Raw genomic sequence first — 15005 nt, 5'->3', positions numbered from 1 at the left:
CCCTCACCTACAGACATCCCCTGCTTTCCCGTTCCCCACACAGACAGTCCCTACTCCATCACACTGGGCTTGATGGACCTTTGGTCTGACCCAATATGGCTGTTCTTATGTTCTAAGAAGCAAATTTTTGACTTTCTGAGGAATTCTTTTCCAGTCAAACTCACTTACCTACAGCACAATCAGAGGAAAAGGAAGAGGCAAGTCCCTGCCTGGCCAAAAAAGCCGCAAATGCAGGAGGAGGAGAATGAGGAGCTTTCACAATTGTCGTTTGGAACAAAGGGGGGTAACCAGCCTACCACACATACATCTTGAGAAATTTAATTAAAATCCTAATTATACCATCGGGGCAAGGGAAGACTCCTGCATAACTTTGGAATTATAATTTTGTGAAGGAGAAGTGAGGGGGTGGTTAAGTAGTGGTTGCTCAAGGGGAAAAGAATTTCTAGACTCTAGAAATTAAAGGGAGCAACATTAAAGTGGAGCTGGCTGATCACTGATATAGAAATGGGCAGTAAGCAGGAAGGGGCAGGAGGGTCCCTGGTTAAAATTCCACCACCAAACTGAAAGATGGGTGGGATGAATTCTCTTTCCCTGAATTATTTGCATTACAATAGGCCAGGATCAGGGTCCCGTTGTGCTAGGCACTGTGCACACAGATAGTGAGAGAAAACAACTGCCCTGAAGAACTTGCAGTCTAAATAGACAAGACAGACAGAGAGTGGGAGGTGAAGTGATTTGCCCAAGTTCACACAGCAGGTCAATGGCAGAGTGAGATACAGAACCCAGGTCTGACTCCCTCTGCCCAGGCCTATCCACTAGAGCACGTTTCTCCACTTCAGGGTGCACTGAGCCGCCCTTGAGAAGAGCCATTCCACGGGCTCATTAAAACACTCACAAAGAGCCATTTTTGACCCCCAGAAAGGTATCAAATGGCAGGTAGTTTAAAAAAGGTCTCTCTGAAGGATTACGTTGGTTCCCCTCCAACATCTTCACACCCTCCCTGCCCCACGCTTCATGTTCCTCAAGCTGGATACAGTGCTATACTATCAACACCATTAGAAGATTTTTCAAGAACTAAAGCATGAACTCTTCCAGCAAAGTGCAGCTTCAACGAATTCACTTCGCTCAGTGCCACCTCTGCTGCCTTCTTTCTGGGCAATAGGAAAGTATTTCACTTTAAAGGGGAAAAGAAATAGAGACCGTGACACTCGGTACCTCAAAGTAGCACTCTGGAATCCCCATATTCACCTCTGTTATATAATTGTATGAAAAGTATGAAAGTCTTGATCTGCTGAAAATTAATATCTTGTTGGATTGTATGTATTATCATTATATGTGACATTATGAAGCATTGCTATATATGTTACTGAAATATGTTGTGAGGTTGGGAGATGCCCACAGCCAACCTTTTAACTGCAACAAAGGACCAGCCAGATGTGCTGATGACGCATTAAAAGGAATCCACTCTTGCAGCGGCCATCCCAGAGGCTTAAATCATGTATGCAGTGGAGACTTCTTGACTAGTGGGGACTGCCTGATTCCCATGTCACAGCAAAGATCCTTCCAGCAAGCTGGAAGAAAATATAGAAGAGGGGAAGTGCCATCATCCCTTGGCCTCCCTAACCCCAAATCAACACCTGGAGGAACATCTGGAGGACAAAGACTTTGAAATGGGGAAGGGTTGTTCCAGGCTGGAAATGGAATCCAGTCTGTGTATTGAGGATTTGTGAGCTGTTTGTACCATCTGCAGGATGAGGCGCTGCTTGATTCAAATCCTGCTTAGTTTGTAGAACTAAGAAACAAAAATAAGTTTGCAGTCTGAAGTAACCAAGTCTGATCTCTATGCCTGCTACATATAATCACTTAAAATCTTCCTGTACTTAATAAACCTTTTTTTATATTTTACCTAAAACAGTGTGTTTTGGTTGAAGTGCTTGGGAAATGTCAACTCAGTTAACAAAGGCTAGTGTGTGTCCATTCCACACTAAGGGAATGGCAAACTACTTAATGAACTTGAGCAGTCCCTATCTACAGCCATCCTCTCTACCTTTCCCCCTAACTTATAGCTTCTACCACCTCTAACTCACAGCTTCTCTTTCCTTCCCTGTTTTCAAAGCACCTAATACCTCCATTCTTCTGCTTAATATACAATTGCTACCAACCAGGACACCTGTAGTGCTCGCTCCATAATCTCTCTCATTGTTATGGGCAACTATAAACATGATCAATTCTATCCCTCAGTGTTCTAGGCTAACCAGGCTAGAATAATTAGGCAAATTAGTCAATCCAAGTAGTCCCACCTAATTAACAGACCCCTTTATTAATAAACTGCCTGCATTCCAGCTGTTTTTAAGTACAGCTGAAGGGAACTAAAGTCTGTCAGATATTTTACATTGCTGGCTAAAGTAGCCAGATCAACTGACTCTTTTGCACAAGTTGTGTCATTGACTTGAATGTTCCTCCTCCTCAACAGAAGGCCTTACTTTAAGTTGTAGTAGGAGGGAAAGCTTCTTTCCATCTGTCTGAGGCAATAATCTAGCTCCAAACCATAGAAATCAGCTGTGAATCTCCCAGATCTGTACCCTCTTGCCAATGTAGGAACTGTCCTCCTGTAAATGCTCTAAGTTTCCCAGCTAGAGTGGAACAGCAAACACCCTCACTTTGATTAGTTACCAGTGTCAATCCCCCAGGCTTTCCCCTTTCTGTGAGAAGAGCTGGCGGCACCATATAGGCAGTCACTTAAGGTACATCTACACTACAGGATTATTCCAATTTTACATAAACCAGTTTTGTAAAACAGATTTAATAAAGTTGAGTGCACGCGGCTACACAAAGCACAATAATTCGGTGGTGTGCGTCCATGTACCGAGGTTAGCGTCGATTTCTGGAGCGTTGCACTGTGGGTAGCTATCCTGTAGCTATCCCATAGTTCCCACAGTCTCCCCCGCCCATTGGAATTCTGGGTTGAGACCCCAATGCATGATGGTGCAAAAACAGTGTCTTAGGTGATCCTAGGTAAATGTCATCATTCATTCCTTTCTCTGTGAAAGCAACGGCAGACAATCATTTCACGCCCTTTTTCCCTGGATTGCCCTGGCAGATGCCATAGATCATGGCAACCATGGAAGCTCCGTTTGCCTTTGTCACTGTCACCGTATGTGTACTGGATGCCGCTGACAGAGGCAGTACGAGCGCTACACAGCAGCATTCATTTGCCTTTTTGCAGATAGCCAGAGACGGTTATCAGTTGTTCTGTACCCATCTGCCTGCTTATGAGTGCTCCTGGCTGACCTTCGCTGAGGTCGGTGGGGGCGCAAGACAAAAATGGGAATAATGGCCCAGGTCTCTCTCCTTTATGTTGTATCTAAATATAGAGTCAGTCCTGCCTTAGAATATGGGCCAGCGTACTAGAGAACGAGTGTACCAGAGAGGCACAGCTGCTCCATTCAGATCCTGCAGAAATGATGAGCTGCATGCCTTCTAGCGGGTCCCCTGCAACAACCCCCCGGTTGCTTCCCTCTTCCCACATCCCTCCTGGGCTACCATTACAGGGTCCCCCCATTTGTGTGATGAAGTGTAGGAGAATGCAGGAATAGATGGCACTGACTTTTTAGTGAGATTAAAATAGGGGAAGGCAGCCTCCCACTGCGATGCATTAGTCAGGCAGAACAAATCTGTTTCTTTAGACATGAAGCGGGGGTACTTGGATGGAGCTCGCCCCAGTTGCTGATGATAAAGACGGTTTACCAGCATTCTTACCATCTGCCGGGAATAACCGGGAGTCATCCTATTTACCCAAGGCCCTGGCCAACATCACCTCAGGCCAGTCAGGAGCACTTCATGGGGATGATGATAAAGCCAGATATCAGTCATATTGTACCATCTGCCATCTTGGAAGGGAATGCTGGTGTTCAGCGCTGCAGCACCCCGTCTACAGCAGCATGCAGTAGACATAGCGGGTGACATTGAAAAAAGTTCAAGAAACAATTTTTCCTTTCTTTCACAGGAGGGGTGGTAAATTGACCTAGATTAAGACCCTGAACTACCCCGTACAATTGTTGTTTGACCCTACAGGCATTGGGAGCCAGCCAAGAATGCCCAATACTTTTCGGGGACTGCGGGGGACTTTGGGATAGCCTGGAGTCCTGCAGCTACCCTGTCCCTTCCTCCATCCGAGCGCCCATTCAATTTTTTTGGCTATTCCGTAACGCTTGTACACAGCACTGTGCTGGGACTCTGTATCATAGCCTGGGAGTTTTTTTCAAATGCTTTGCATGGTCATCTTCTGTAAACAGAGCTCTGATAGAACAGATTTGTCGGCCCCATACAGTGACCAAGATCCAGTGTCTCCTGTACTGTCCATGCTGAGCGTCTTTTTGGATTGAGACTGGCATTGCCACCTGTGCTGATCAGAAGCTCCACCTGGCAAAACAGGAATGAAATTCAAAAAGTTCGCAGGGTTTTCCGTCTACGTTGGCCAGTGCATCGCAAGTTCAGATGCTTCCAGAGCGGTCACAGTGTGCACTGTGGGAGACCGCCGGAGGCCAATCTGTCGATTTGCGGCCACACTAACCCTAATCTGATTGCGTAATACGATTTCAGCGCCTACTCCTCTCGCGGAAGGAGTAAGAAAACCGGTTTTAAGAGCCCTTTATATCAATATTAAGGGCCTCTTTGTGGATGGGTGTTAGGGGCTTAATTTGTTTACGCTACTAAATCGGCCTTAAACCCTGTGGTAGACCAGCCTTAGAGCTTTCACCAAGTTTACAGTGTAGATCACTGCGGGCTGGGACAGCAGATCTTCCAATTATCCAGGCGCAATACTCCAGAGCTTTCTTTGCCTGCTACACTATAGAAATGATCGCAGAGAGTTACTACAAAATATTTTAGTGCCTCAAAAAATAGGTCATGATGAAAGCCACAGGGATTCTGTATAGACAAGGTATATATTTTATCTCTCTCTTTTCCTTCCTTCCCGCCCCCTTTCAACTCTATTATATCTGAATTTAAGATCCGTTGTTGTTGTGAGAGAGATTAAAATATTACCTCCGTCTAACTTACAGAATCCCTGTGTGGCTTTCATCATGACCCTATTTTGAAGGCACTAACAAATATTTTTGTAGTATCTCTGCGATCAATTTCTATAGTTTGTAGCAGGCAAAGAAGCATCTGAGATTTGCTGCTCTGGATAAAACTTGGAAGCTCTGCTTGTCCAGCCCGCAGGTGATCTACACGTAAACTTGTGAAGCTCTAAGGCCTGGTCTACACTACGGGTTTAAGCGATTTAGTAACGTTAAACCAATTTAACCCTACGACCCATCCACGACAACGAGGCCCTTAATATTGGTGATAAAGCTCTTAAACCGGTTTCTGCGTCACTCCCTTTCCCGCGAGAGGAGTGCGTTGAAATCCGTAATTACCATATCTATGAATTAGGGTTAGTGTTAGGCGCAAATCGACAGTATTGGCCTCCGGGCGGTTAATCCACAGTGCCCACCACTGTGACGCTTGGAAAGCATTGAACTTGGATGCATGGCCAAAGTAGACAGAAAAGGCCCTGCGAACTTTGAATTTTCATTTCCTGTTTGCCAGCGTGGAGTCTGATCAGCACAGGTGGCAATGCAGTCTCAAATCCAAAAAAGGCTCCGAGCATGGACAGTTACAGGAGACACTGGATCTGGTCACTGTATGGGGAGACAAATTGTTCTATCAGAGCCTTGTTACAGAAGATTGAAATGCCAAAGGCATTTGAAAAAAACTCCAGGCATGATACAGAGTCCACAGCACAGTCTGGACAAGCGTACGGAAAGCCAAAAAATTGAATGGGCGCTCATGGAGAAGGGACAGGGTACTGAGGGACTCAGCTATCCCACAGTCCCGTTCAGGTCTCCGAAAAAGTATTTGACATCTTGGCTGCATCCCCAACCGGCCTGTTAGGATCATTAACACTATGTCCGGGGTTAGTTTCAAGGGTCTTATCTCGTCAATTTACCCACCCTCCTCCCCTGTGAAAGAAGGGAAAAAAATTTATGTTTCTGACTTTTTTCAATGTCACCCTATGTCTACTGCATGCTAGCGGTAGAGCGGTGAGTGCTGCAGCGCTGAACACCAGCATCCCCTCCCGATGGCAGATGGTCAAACAATATACTGATATCTGGTTATCATATACAACATGAGTGCTCTGACTGGCCTGAAGGTGGATGTTGGCCAGGCGCCTGTTAAAAAATAGGAATGGAACTCCTGGTTATTCCCGGCAGATGGTACAGATGGCTGGTAACTCGCTTTATCATAGCAACTGGGGGCTGAGCTCATCAGTACACCCCCGCGTTCATGTTAAGAAACAGATTCTGTCTCTGCCCTGGACTCCATAGTCGTGGAGCTGCCTTCCCCTCATTTTAGTCATCCACTATAAAAAGTCAGTGGCTCCAAACCTCGTCCCCATCCTGCATGCGTCACTTCTCCACCCCCACCAATGGGCGACCCAACCGATGCGACTTACATGCTCCCGCCTGTCCCTTATCGGCACCTACTCATGGGGACGACGTTGTGCCAGGAGGGATGTGGAAGCAAAGCACGGGGGTGGGTGTTTCAGGGCACCCACCTAGAATGGCATGCAGCTCATCATTTCTGATAGATCGAACATGGAGCACTGTGCTCTCTGTAACTCGTCTCTAGTACGCTTTGCCCATTATTCTGGGCGGAACTGACTCATATTTAGATACAACAAAGGAAGAATGCACCTGGTGAAGTATAATTCACATTTTTGTCTTGCGCCCCAGCCGACCTCAGCGAAGGTCAGGCCAGGATCACTCATAACAGCAGCAAGATAGGTACAAACAACTGCCCAATAAACCGGTCTTGCTGTATCCTTCAAAGGCAAATGAATGTCTGCTGATTAGCGCTTGCCTTAGTACGGCCGTCTGTCAGCGGCATCCAGTTACACATACGGTGTACAGTGACAAAAGGCAAACGTCTCCATGGTTGCCATGATATGGCATCTGCCAGGGCAATCCAGGAAAAGGGCGTGAAAATGATTGTCTGCCGTTGCTCTTCACAAGAAAGATATGAAGATGACATTTCACTAGGATCACTAAGACACTGTTTTGCACCATCATGCATTGGGCTCAACCCAGAATTCAATGGGCGGGGAGGGACTGTGGGAACTATGGTGATAGCTACAGGATAGCTACCCACATGCACGCTCAGAAATCGACGCTAACTCGCGTACATGGACGCACACACCGAATTATTGTGCTTGGTGTAGCGCGTGCACTCAACTTTATATAATCTGTTTTACAAACGGTTGTATGTAAAATGAATAATCCTGTAGTGTAGATGTACCTTAGTAGGACTGCCTATATGTGCCGCCAGCTCTTCTCACAGAGAAGGGGAAAGCCTGGAGGGATTGAACTGGTAACTAATCAAAGTGAGGTGTTTGCTGTTCACTCTAGTGGGAAACTTGAGCATTTCGCGAGGACAGTCCTACATTGGCAAGAGGGTACAGATCTGGGAGATTCACAGCTGATTCTATGGTTTGGAGCTAGATATTGCCTCAGACAGATGTGAAAGAAGCTTTCCTCCTACTACAACATTATAAGTAAGCCTTCTGTGAGGAGGAGGAACATTCAGTCAATGACCAACTTGTGGCAAAAGAGTCAGTGAGATCTGGCTACTTTAGCCAGCAATGTAAAATATCTGACAGACTTTATTCCCTCAGCTGTACTTAAAACAGCTGGAATGCAGGCAGTTATAATAAAGGGCTGTTAATTAGGTGGGAACTATCTTGGATGACTAATTTGCCTAATTATTCTGCTGGTTAGCCTAGAACACTGAGGGATAGAATTGATCATGTTTATAGATTGCCCATACAATGAGAGAGATTATTGGAGCGAGCACTACAGAGTGCCTGGTTGTAGCAATTGTATATTAAGCAGAAGAATGGAGTATTAGGTGCTTGAAAACAGGAAGGAAAGAAAGCTGTGAGTAGAAGTGGTAGAAGCTATTAGTTAGGGGGGAGTAGAGGATGGCTGTAGATAGGACTGCTCAAGTTCATTAAGTAGTTTGCCATTCCCTTAGTGTGGAATGGACACCCACTAGCCTTTGTTAACTGAGTGACATTTCCCAAGCACTTTCACCAAAAACCACTGTTTTAGGTAAAATATAAAAAAGGTTTATTAGTACAGAAGATTTTAAGTGATTATATGTAGCAGGCATTAGAGATCAGACTTGGTTACTTCAGACTGCAACTTATTTTGTTTCTTAGTTCTACAACTAACAGGATTTGAATCAAGCAGCGCCTCTCCTGCAGATGGTACACAACAGCTCACAAATCCTCAATACACAGACTGCGATTCCATTTCCAGCCTGGAACAACTCTCCCATTTCAAGTCTTTGTCCTCCAGATGTTCTCCAGTGTTTGATTTGGTTAGAGGAGCCAAGGGATGATGGACTTCCCTCTCTATATTTTCTTCCACTTGCTCGGAAGGATCTTGCTGTGACATGGAATCAGCAGTCCCCACTAGTCAAGAAGTCTCACTGCATACATGATTAAGCCTCTGGGTGGCCGCTGCAAGAGTGGATTCCTTTTAATGCGTCATCAGCACATCTGGCTGTGTCTTTGTTGCAGTGTAAAAGGTTGTGCTGTGGGGCACTCCCAACCTCACAACATATTTCAGTAACATAATTATAGCAATGCTTCATCAAATGTCACATATAATGATAATACATACAATCCAACAGATATAATTTTCAGCAGATAAGACTTCATACTTTTCATACAATTATATAACAGAGGTGAATATGGGGATTCCAGAGTGCTACTTTGAGGTACCAGTGTCACGGTCTCTATTTCTTTTCCCCTTTAAAGTGAAATACTTTCCTATTGCCCAGAAAGAAGGCAGCAGAGGTGGCACTGAGCGAATGAATCGTTCAAGCTGCACTTTGCTGGAAGAGTTCATGCTTAGTCTTGAAAAATCTTCTAATGGTGTTGATAGTATAGCCTGTTCCAGCTTGAGGAACATGAAGCGTGGGGCAGGAGGGTGTGAAGATGTTGGAGGGAACCAACGTAACCTTCAGAGAGACCTTTTAAACTACCTGCCATTTATATACCTTTCTGGGGGTCAAAGAAGGCTCTTTGTGAGTGTTTTAATGAGCCCGTGGAATGGCTCTTCTCAAGGGCGGCTCAGGCAGCCTGAAGCTGGGAGAAACGTGCTCTAGTGGATAGGCCTGGGCAGAGGGAGTAAGACCTGGGTTCTGTATCTCACTCTGCGCATTGACCTGCCTGTGTTGATACTTGGGCAATCACTCATCCTCCACTCTGTCTGTCTGCTATTTAGACTGAAGTTCTCAGGGCAGTTGTTTCTCTTCACTACGTTGTGCCAAGTGCGCTAGCACAACGGACCTATCCTTGGCCTTATTGTATGGCAATAATTCAGGGAAAGAGAATTCATCCCACCATCATCTTCAGTTTGGTGGATGGATTTTAACACAAAGGGACCCTTCGCCCCTTCCTTGCGTACTGCTCCATTCAATATCAGTGATCAGCAGCGCCACTTTAATGTTGCGCCTTAATCTAGAGCTCAGCAAATTCTTCCCCTGAGCAACCACACTAACCACCCCTCATGTCTCCTTCACAAATTATAATTCCGAAAGTTATGCAGGAGTCTTCCCTGCCGATGGTATAATTAGGATTTTATTATGAGTCAACGATGTGATGTGTGGTACGGGTGCCTGGTTACACTTTGACCCTTGTCTACGACAATTAACCATACACTCGACGCCGCTAATTTGAACAGCGTCAAGGATCTGTCTCCCTGCATTTGCGCGTTTTGCCAGCTTGCTCTTCCTTCCTGATTGTGCTGATAGGTAAGTGATTGACTGAAAAAGAATTCTCAGAAAGTCAAAAGATTTGCTCTTAGAAATAAGACACCAATTGGTCAGAACCAAAGGTCCATCAAAGCCCAGTGTGATGGAGCTAGGGATCGTCCTGTGTGGGGAACGCGGAAGCAGGGGAGGTCTGTAGTGAGGGACAGTAGTCAGCTTGTAATTGAGCCGGCAGGGGGGAGGGGAAGCTGCTGGCGAGAAGAAGGAAAAGAGGGTTTTTGTCGGCCGAGGTAAGGGAGAAGCAGGACCAAGTTGGGTTTGGCTAATGGGGAGGAATTCCAGGATCCTAGCTAGGGATCAACACCCTGAACCCCCAGAAAGGAACTCCTAGTGGAGCGCGTCCGGACTGTGCCTGCAAGCTCTGCTGTATACCTTGGGTTTCTACTGCCTGTCAATTAAACCTTCTGATTTACTTGCTCCGATAAAAAGTCACTGTGGGTCCCAGGGAGAGGCGTCGCAGGCCAGACTCCGTGACAAAGCTTGGTGCAGCCGGATGATACTGCACCTGGAGGCGCTTCTGCAGTAAGTGAAAAAACCTGGGGAAGGCCTCAGTTTTAAAAACGGAAGGGGTGATTAACCCCTGGGGGAGTGTGTGCAGTGATGAAGGACTTGCCAGTAACAGGGTCTCCCGGGGAATTGCAGCGAGCCGGTCCAGGGCGGGAGTCTGCAGGTCGACCCTGGCAGACGGAGGTGGTTGACCTCAAGAAGGCTGGTGCACTAGGGGTCCCCGGAAACCGTGGGGAAGCGCGACGCACCCCGACCTGTGGTGCCAGCAGGAAGATGTACGCCACGGCGCAATGGTGACCTGCGGAGCTGTGCCAAGCAGAGGGGCTGCGCACGGCGGAGAGACTGGACGACAGGATCAGCTGATTGCCCAGCTCGGAAGGATGACCGACGTCTTGAGGAATGCAGCCAGGGCAGATGCAGCGCAGTCACCATGCCTGTGCCCCCGGGAGAGAGGTGGTCAGACGGGCGGATAGGGCTTCCCGAGCACCCCCCTTCCGAGCCCTAGAGGAAGGGGGGAGGAGCCAGCGAATCCAGGGGCACTTGCCCCCCGGCCCGGCAGGGGATCCTGGCAGCGAAGCTCACCCCCCAGAGCGGGATCCTCCCGGCGACGCTCCACAGCTGTGGAGCAAGCGTGCCGTGGAAGAGGAAGGAAGTTGAGACGGAGAGGAGCTCGATTTAAGAGACGCCAAGAGCTGGAGGAGAAGGTGGAACCACGTAAACCATGGACAGGAAAACCCACATGAGGAGAACCCAACGTAAACATGAGCCGGAGGAGAATGGAAATCCGCGTAAACAATGAGCTGGAGGAGAAAAAAGAAAACGTAAAACACGAGCTGCAGGAGAAGGAGAAACGCGGTAACGATGACGGACGTGAGACCTGATGGCCAGCTGAGGAGCCGGTAAGGCCCGGCGCTGCGTGGAGTGAAGGTGGGTGACCCAAGCCTACAGAAGCTTTGGATAAGCGCAATGCTGCCCCGGCGTAGAAGAGATGGGGGATTGAACATGATTACTCTTCCTGACGGCCATTGAGATGCCTGCGAGCTGAAGGGTGGCGCCCTGGCCAACAAGGATCTGCATTCTCACCCCTTACGGACCTCCAACGGCCGGGAGGCTGTACAGCCGACTGAAGGGCGAGGCGGCGGGGGAGCCTACGAACTGTTCAAACAGGCCCTGCTCCCGCGAGTTTCGGGCGAGCTCCGAGATAGATAGCTCCGAATAAGTTCGATTTATAATATACATGATATGGAAAAACATGGAATCAACAATCCCTGGACAGTCCGATCAGCGTGCGACCGGGATCAATCCCGTATCCAGACTGGCTAACGGAGCCAACAGTAAGCAGGAGTGATAGATGGAAACTTAGATTGGACCTGTTCATTACTGGGAGCACCTGTATGAGCAGTGCCCGTCCGACAACTATGAAGGGCTGTGGTTGCGAGGAAAGACTAACGAAGCCGAGAACCCGCCGAGCACTGCATGCAGGCCACTTGCCGCAACAAAATTTGTGGACAGTGCGGGCAGGGATGGCAGGGAGGAAGTCTCGAAGGAAGCAAGGCCTGCCTCACGCGCAGAGAGAGAGTTCATCATAGGGACGCACCAGCGGGGGCCTACTGGAACCCCCCAAAAGGGGAACATCCAGTGTCCAGTCCTCCGCACCCATACCAGGGGACCCACGAGCATGGCTGCTAATCAATGTGGGACCCGAGGCCACGATAACGGGCCAGTTGACCCAAGCTCAGGGACAGGACCAAGCAGACCCACCCGACGCAGCGCGCGGAACGCGCGTCAAACCCAAAATCGGAGATGGGACAGCCCTCCCGGCACGGCGCGCTGCGCAACATACCCACCTATGAAGGCAGGCGTAGGAGGCCCCAGGGCTCAGCTCCTCTGGGGGAGACTGAAGCCGCCAGCCTCCGGGTTCTTAGTTTACCGCGGTGGCCGCGCCGCAGGGACATGCCCCTCCGGAAAGATGTCATACTGTTTGCGCCTGCAGGTAGATCGAAGGAAGGTAGTTGTTCATACAGGATATCTGAAGTATGGACAACTGGTGGGCGCATTAGATGCGTTTCCGCTTGCCCGCCCGGAGTGGTGGGCTCAGGATCGGGTGTGCCCGAACACCATACCTGGACCTTGATGGGCGTAGGCGGGCGCCCTAATTCAAATCAGGTTGCTCCGTCAAAGTGCAAAAGCATGAAGTGGGGGGCTACATGGATGGGACCCAAGGATGCTGAGGGTACAGCCCATACCTTGCCTACAACGTAAATGGAAAGTGGAGGACTTGATGGGATGGCATTAGTAGCACCTCAGAAGTGCCCTGGTTCGTGAAACTCCGTAGTCAGAGTCGGCCAAAGGTGCCTACTTGCACCCACGAACAATGGGGAAAGGTACTCGGCTAGGGTGCAGGACCCCTACTGACTGGGGCGGAGGCAGCGCTCAGGGCACGGTACAGAGATGGCTGTCGACCTCAGGTGCCACCAGCATAGTATGAGAGTCCTTGACGTCCCTCTCAAGTCCCTGTCCCAGCTCTGCGAGTTCCAGGCGGAGTTTGTAGATAAGATCCTCCTTGCGCTGGACGCAGACCCAGCTGACACGGCTTATAGTGCTGGAACAGACCTGAGGAGAGGTCTTGTCAAGGAGAGGTTCCTGGAGCAAGGTGTTTCACACCCGAGAATGGGCTCCCGGGGAGGTAGAGTCATGGGAGGAGTCAGGAGGCAGCTGGTTGGGTTCCCAGAAGTTTCGCCACCAAGCTGCTGTACCTGCCATGACAGCCCTCGGAGGACACAGAGGAATCCGGCGCACCAGGCAGAGGCTGCTACAAACTTTTACACGCTGGGCAAACAGGAAATGAAATTCAAAAGTTCGCAGGGCTTTTCCTGTCTACTTGGCCAGTGCATCCAAGTTCAGATTGCTTTCCAGAGCGGTCACAGTGGTGCACTGTGGGATACCGCCCGGAGGCCAATACTGTCGATTTGCGGCCACACTAACCCTAATCTGATATGGTAATACCGATTTCAGCGCTACTCCTCTCGTCGGGAAGGAGTACAGAAACCGGTTTTAAGAGCCCTTTATATCAATATTAAGGGCCTCGTTGTGTGGATGGGTGTAGGGTTAAATTGGTTTAACGCTACTAAAATCGGCTTAAACCCGTAGTGTAGACCAGGCCTTAGAGCTTCACAAGTTTACAGTGTAGATCACTGCGGGCTGGGACAAGCAGAGCTTTCCAAGTTTATCCAGAGCAGCAAATACTCCAGAGCTTTCTTTGCCTGCTACACTATAGAAATGATCGCAGAGATACTACAAAATATTTTTTAGTGCCTCAAAATAGGGGTCATGATGAAAGCCACAGGGATTCTGTAATAGACAAGGTATATATTTTCTCATGAGCTCTGTGTGTGTGTGTGTGCGTGCGCTCACTAAATAACTCAGAGAAAATGCCTACGGTATGCTATGCTTGTCTAGGACTTTAAAAGGTTGCCTATCACCATAGTATCTGAGCCCTATGCTGGTGGCCTGATCATGTTATCACCTATGCAAAATGGTCTATGAAGGGGCTTTCACCTACTAAACACACACTGCAACACAGGAATCCTATAAATCAACTTGGAAACAACAAAAACATTTTATTACAGTCATAAATATTAAATGCACCCTTAATTATACATAGCTAGGCCTCATATTAAATACACCAGGGAATTTCAGAATGGCTACAAAAGCATTATAAGAAATCACAGTATTGATACAACCAGTTCAGAAATTACTGTCAAAACTATTCAATAGGAAATTGATTAAATTAATCCATGCTACTACATGAGAGTGAAGTCTGGGACCCAGCTTTAACAAGCAATTGTATCAACTGGGACAAACAAATGCAAAGTAGTGCGCCCTGGATGGAGTAATTTTCTACTCACGTACACTACTGGGTTCTAAATTAATTGCAACAGCTCAGGATAAAGACCTCACCATCATTGTGGACAATAGCTCAATAAAAATCTCAGCTCAATATGCATCAGTAGTAAAACAAACAAACAATTAATATGTGTAAGGAATGAGATCGAGAATAGTACAGAAAATGTAACATCAGGATGATGTAAATCAATGGTATGCCCCCACCTGGAATATTGTGTTCCGTTCTGGTCACTGTCCAAAAAAGAACCTAGCAGAAATACGAGGAGTTTAGAGATGCACAATGAGAAAGATTAGAAGCATGGAAAACTTAACTAGAAGAGAAATTGAAAAGACCGGAACTGTCTACTTTATAGAGAAGTTTAATAAAAGAGGACATGGAAGCATTATATGAAATAATGAATGGACTGGAGAAAGTAATTCCTTCTCTTTGCAGGTCTCATAATACAGGGTACGTCTACACTACAGGATAATTCCGGTTTTACATAAATCGGTTTTGTAAAACAGATTGTATAAAGTCGAGTGCACGTGGCCACACAAAACACAATAATTCGGTGGTGTGCGTCCATGTACTGAGCCTAGCGTCGATTTCTGGAGCGTTGCACTGTGGGTAGCTATCCCGTAGCTATCCCATAGTTCCCGCAGTCTCCCCCGCCCATTGGAATTCTGGGTTGAGACCCCAATGCATGATGGTGCAAAAACAGTGTCGCGGG

Source organism: Chelonoidis abingdonii, chromosome 4 (assembly GCF_003597395.2).
Source record: "Chelonoidis abingdonii isolate Lonesome George chromosome 4, CheloAbing_2.0, whole genome shotgun sequence".
Classification (NCBI taxonomy): domain Eukaryota; kingdom Metazoa; phylum Chordata; order Testudines; family Testudinidae; genus Chelonoidis; species Chelonoidis abingdonii.
Note: the sequence above shows the minus strand (reverse complement) of the source record.